At 43.7% G+C, this 6,480-nt stretch overlaps 1 pseudogene; it reads right to left on the reverse strand.

Annotated features, from left to right (window-relative positions):
* Positions 1-444: 444 nt before the first annotated feature.
* Positions 445-1,090, reverse strand: LOC124716859 (annotated as a pseudogene).
* Between the last annotated feature and the right edge of the window lie 5,390 nt (positions 1,091-6,480).

Below are 6,480 nucleotides of genomic sequence, written 5' to 3' on the forward strand. Positions count from 1 at the left end.
TACAAATAGTGCGTTACAAATTTGGAATGCTTCTCCGCATAAGATAAACATTATTTCATCACTCCCACATTTTAGTAAAACCCCAAGGTCAGTCTTACTTGATCAGTGTTCCTACCCAGTAGCAGAAATCTTTGCAACTTGTGAATTACGAAGCGTAAAAGAAGGAGCGAAATATCTTTATACAAGTAGCGTAACCTGTCCTTTAGATTAAGCCAATCGAACAAAGTCACACCTCAAAAAAAGATGAACTTGTATTTAATTACATCAAATATTATAGTCTATACTTATATTAAACTAATAATAAAGTATGAGAACCTAATAAAAACGTGAATGTTAGGAAAAAAAATTGGTTGTGTCAGGACGCGAACCACCGCCCCAACAAAAAAACTCATTATTGGACAGTGACGCTATTCATATATTTTTTTTCCCATTTCACATTCACGTCTATTGACGACTTTCAGAGCCCCCAGCAGATGTGGCAATCCCCGTCTGCCTATCTCCACCAGATTTTGGCGGTATCCTACCGCTGCCAGCATGCTTTGGTTTTCTCTGGTCTGAACGTAGTCCCATTGCAGCAAATTCTTCATTAGATACCCGAGGACCCCTGTTGCGTTTTGGCTGATTCTGTTTCCTCACATGTTCAGAAGACCCTTTTGTGGATCGCCAGAATGTGTCGAAATTTCATGGTGCCTGATAGCCTGGTTCATTTTTATCAAGTGGGTCTTTTGAAAGAAGTATATGTATTGTACGAATTTCTCGAATTACAACCAGTGTGTCCAGATTTTCCATTTGTGGTTCCCAGTACTCTTCCATCTTGCGATAGCAGATCTTATTTATCTGATGCAAATCTTTATTCCGTCTCTCGACGATTTCAGCGCAACTAATTGCTTTACCCATTCCTCCTCCAGAACCACTCCAAACAATTGAACGTTCATCTTTAAATGCTTGCAGAGCATAATTGAGAAGGTTCCTCATTTTGCTACCACCTGTGACCTGCATCCATACGAATTTTTCTGGCAAGTTGGGGATCGGAATCTTTTCCTTTTCCAGAGGTTCTTCAACCTTTTTTACCCTTAGTATAGTTTTCCATCTTAGATCATACGGATTTCTTATTTTTGTGTCGCTTTCGTTTGGAAAGCATTACAGCTTACATTATCAAATGAAATGGGTTTTTATTTCGCCAAATATTTGTTAATTCATTAAGCTAAACCAACACCACACTTTTCGTATCTAATCACAGTATCTAATCACAGTATCTTACGTCTTGCTAAAAACCTTAATAGTAGATATTTTACTAACTGAAATTTAATTATAACACATTGTACCAAGAACAATGCGTTTTGGGTGGATCTTCAGTGTGTCGCTGCCTTCAAATAGCCTACTCTCATAATACGCAAGTTACAATAGGTAATTCTTTTGCCACGAATATGATGTTTCTCATAATTTTTTTGGAACGAATCACACAACTAACAACGGGTTTTCCAGTGATTCTCAATTTGCTGGTGCTCAGAAACGGCATATGTACATATAGGCTTGAAATGAATGCCAATATGGCGCCTCACAACTCGGTACTGAAGGGAGACGCCGCGCTTGTGACGTAGGTGGCGTTGTGCCATCTCATTGGTCAACGCTCAGACGCACGATCAGAATATCTGGCATGCCAGATATTGCTCTGCACGTTCGGAAAGACTCCCGAGCGTGCTATTCCAGGCTGTGACGTCAGAAACTCGGCATGCTCAACGCTCAACGCTCGGATGCACGGTCCGTGTGCCGACGGCTTTAGAGACGGTCTACGCGTGCTTTACGTGTGACCGCCGTCACGGCAGCTGGGTCACCTCCCTCCCTCCCCCCCACTCCCGAGTTGGGGGCGGCGCAGGCTCGCGGGTCACGCAGGGTCGGGTCGGCCTTGGCGCAGCACGGCTCGATGCGATGCGATGCGTGCCGTGTAGTGCGTGAGGTGCGCGCGCAGCCCGGGCCGTGCGTGCTGCGGCCCCAGCGCCGCGGCCCTCCTCCAGTTTCTCGCTGATTCCGCACCTGCGACCAGCCAAGCTGCTGGGCGCCGACAGAAAGAGCCTTCCACAACACTGCCTTACACCACCACACTGCAGAGAAGAAAATCATCTCCATTTCCTCTACAGCCGCCGCCGCCGCCACCACCACCACCACCACCACCACCACCACCACCACCACCACCTTCTCCATCGTTCCCTTAATCAAAAAAAAGTTCAGATGTGTGTGAAATCTTATGGGACTTAATTGCTAAGGTCATCAGTCCCTAAGCTTACACGCTACTTAACCTAAATCAGCCGAAGGACAAACACACACACCCATGCCCGACGGAGGACTCGAACGTCCGACGGGACCAGCCGCACAGTCCATGACTGCAGCGCCCTTAGACCCCTCGGCTAATCCCGCGCGGCCGTCCCCTTAATCCAAGAGGTTGGAATATGCACAACGAACCAGAAACCTGCCGACAAAAACGGAGCGGAAGGAAATCGACAGATGTAAAAGTAACGTCTGGAGTACCCGGAGGAAGACTGACAGGACTTCACAAAATGGCTCTGAGCACTATGGGACTTAACTACTGTGGTCATCAGTCCCCTAGAACTTAGAACTACTTAAACCTAACTAACCTAAGGACATCACACACATCCATGCCCGAGGCAGGATTCGAACCTGCGACCGTAGGAGTCGCGCGGTTCCGGACTGTAGCGCCTATAACCGCACGGCCACTCCGGCAGGCGACAGGACCTATAGTGTTAACAATCTACCAGGTGATAATAATTAAACTTTCAGTATTTAACACGCTATGACAAGGAAACTAATTACCGTACCAGCACCAAACTTGGTATCATTAATGTCAAGGGCATGGGGAAGAGGAATAATGCAGAATCAATTCATGTGGAACCCTTTTAACGTGCTGCTACGGTAACATCATACCATTACATGCCGGTATCATTACTGCTAAAAAAAAGCGGCTCAACAGGGCTCCCATCAGTGTCCAGAGGAGTCTGAAAGCGCAGGATTGCATTCTGCACGGCAGAAATAAGCATGTCCGTAGGTATGCTGGCTACCTCTGTAAGTAGGCTGTTTAGGTTTTTAGGTTGGTACCGTCACCTAGCACTCTGTATGAAAATCACAGGCTGTATGTTCAATCTGTGGCTGGTTGGCACTGTTGGAATATTCGCCATTGTAGTGTTAGGCAGTTAGGCAGTTGGATGTTAACAGCGCGTAGCGTTGCGCAGTTGGAGGTGAGCCGCCAGCAGTGGTGGATGTGGCGAGAGAAATGGCAAAACTTTGAGAGCGGACCATCTGGACGTGTGTCCATCAGAAAGAGTAAATTTGTAATATTGGATATCATGAACTGATATATATATATATATGACTTTGGAACATTATTAAGGTAAATACATTGTTTGTTCTCTATCAAAATCTTTCACTTGCTAACTATGCCTATCAGTAGTTAGTGCCTTCAGTAGTTAGAATCTTTTATTTAGCTGGCAGTAGTGGCGCTCGCTCTATTGCAGTAGTTCGAGTAACGAAGATTTTTGTGAGGTAAGTGATTCATGAAAGGTATAGGTTATTGTTAGGGTCATTCTTTTGTAGGGATTATTGAAAGTCAGATTGCGTTGCGCTAAAAATATTGTGTGTCAGTTTAATGTTGATCAGAATGCGTAAAGAGCGAAATGTCTGAGTACGTTCAGTTCTGTTCAGCTGTTTGAAAATCAAATAATGTAAGACGTTTATCAGCACAGTTTTTTTAAGGGAACGCTTCACCTCTTGATATGCTGCGCTTCAGATCGGCACGTGTGTGGATGTCCCCCTGGTACACCCTGTTCTTCAGGCAGCCCCGCAAACAGCAGTCACAGGCATTCACATCAGGTTTATCGCGCCGACCAAGCATTTGGAAACGACCGGCTGATAATTCGATCGTTTCCAAGTGCATCTCGGAGAAGCAGGTGAACTTCACGAGCGATATGCGGTAGGACGCGATCTTGCATGAAAGCTCTTGAGTTCAATGCGTCTCCCTCCTGTAGGGCGGGTATGACATGCTGGCGAGGCACATCGCAGTAACGCTGGCCAGCCACACTGCACGCCTTTGGACCTCGAGCGCCAACCTGCTCAGAAAAGAATGGGCCCATGATGAGCGAAGCTGTGAAGCCACACCCTACGGTTACACGTTCACCATACAGAGGAACTTCATGCACAGTGACTGGAGTTGCTATTGTTCATTTAAATTCCTAATATGAGCTGCACCCGTTCATTTAAATGGAATTTTCTAGATAGTTTCAGACTTACACCTTCGTTAACGTAACAGAGAGGTAGCTCGATCTTCCAGGTGACTACAGTCATTTCCCTCGTCTACTGATGCTGGTGGTACTGTGTTTCTTCTTCGTTTTCTGGTGGAACTGTGTTTCTTGAAGTTCTGACGGTCGCTGTTTATTAGATATGTACATTTTCAGTAATATACGGTTTTTATCAAGTTCCCCAATCCACCTTCTTTCCTCCAGCTAGTTTTTCCTCCTCGTTTCATATCCACCCCTTTTCCCCTTCTCCTTCTGCTTTCCCCGGGCCTTATTATACTGGTTATTATTTATACTACTTATATTGTCCCCTGTGAAATAATACGAAAAGACTTAAAAAACAGTATTTATAAAGAAGAGACATTTTAAAATAGAATAATATACATTTTTCTCATGTACCCGTATTATAATAATTTCTCTGTGTAAGTTTCGAGGGCAAAGAAATGTAACAAAATGATCTAAAGGGGCGACAAAATACGCTCTTTTGTTAATTTTTTAGTCGTCTTCACTTCTTCTCTTGTGTTGGGTGCGTGTAGACGGACATCTTGCGAGTGCTGGCAAATGTAAGCATATTTGTACTAATTAAGCAGATAATATATTGATTTAATATTATTGTTCACTTTTAATTTGTAAGAGGTGATCCCGATTTCATGTCCGCCTTCCTCGAATTAACCTGCATTCGAGTAATTTGCAGTGCAACAATCGCAGCGGCCGATGGAGCCGACGACGCAATTACGTGGCGATATTAACTTAAAAAATGTAGCGGAAGCGAAAAACTCGCCCGCTATTAACATAATACACATTTTTCTCCACAGCCGCCCGAAGTTGCAGAAAATACGTAGCTTTGAGATTCTTATTTTCCGTACCACAGCCGAGAGCAAGAGCCAGGAGTCCGACTACAATGCAACGGTTAACGGAGGTGAGAAAAAAATACTCTCGCGCGTGTGTGGGCCGCAATTGCAATTAATAACTAAAGATCTTTTTGCTTTAAAGTGAACTGACTAGCCGAGGAAATTAACATGAAAAGTTTATTCCACTGTTCAACTTATATACTCATGTTTTAAGATTCAGCGAGTCTAACGTTCATCAACGTAACAAATAATGTATACTGAAGATTAATATTGTTAAAAAAAAGAGAACTTCACAAAAGCATTTAATTGTAAATCAAAATTGAATGAAATATCATTTTGATTAAGGCTCACCACGTAAGTCGGCAACAATCAACATTACCAATAAATAATGTATTAAATTACGACGGCCGACGGACGCGAGATACTTCAATTACCCCTTCTTGACGGCAATTTGTTAGTTGTATGCCATTCTGTTAATTTTACACGAGAACACACGTAAATATAATGTGGTTTTTAAGGTCGTGATTTTAATGTTAACGTTTTAAGCTACATTAGCGAAAATGGTTCAAATGGCTCTGAGCACTACGGGACTTAACATCTGAGGTAATCAGTCCCCTAGAACTTAGAACTACTTAAACCTAACTAACCTAAGGGCATGACATACATCCATGGCCGAGGCAGGATTCGAACCTGCGACCGTAGTGGTAGCGCGATTTCAGACTGAAGCGCCTAGAACCGCTAGGCCACAACGGCCGGCAAGCTAGATTCGCATAATAATGTTCATTCACTATTGCGCATCCTCCTCGCCCATACCACTAGTGCTCGCTGTCGCCGGAAGTTCTCCTTAGATCAAGCGTTACGTACGCAACGATAGTGCTTTAGCTATAAGTTAGTAAAGTATATGTTTTTAAAATTATGGAGGTGAAATTATATATTTCACTGACGCCATTCGGATATAGTTCAAAGTACCAAGGCTACAAGATGTAACCCAGTAAGTTTGAGTAATTTTTGTTTTCGTAACGAGTTATAATCGTAACTTAACATGTACTTAGGTTGTCACAATTTTCCTTCTAAAGAAGGAAATCATTGTCAAGGGGTTTGAATAAAACTTCAATTTTGCAACTGATTGGCAGTTCAATATTTCCTCACGATGATTTTATCCTGCAGTTGCTGTTCCAGCAACGCACAAAATTTTAAAATTTTGTGAGGGTAGAGGGGGGACAGGTTTGCGGTATGACCCTCGTATGACTGAGATTTAAGACGGCAGCAGACGGACCACTGTTGCCTGAAGCTGGCCCTGCAGCGGCACGACTTTGTTTGTCTGG

Source organism: Schistocerca piceifrons, chromosome 9 (assembly GCF_021461385.2).
Source record: "Schistocerca piceifrons isolate TAMUIC-IGC-003096 chromosome 9, iqSchPice1.1, whole genome shotgun sequence".
In the NCBI taxonomy this organism is placed as follows: Eukaryota; Metazoa; Arthropoda; class Insecta; order Orthoptera; family Acrididae; genus Schistocerca; species Schistocerca piceifrons.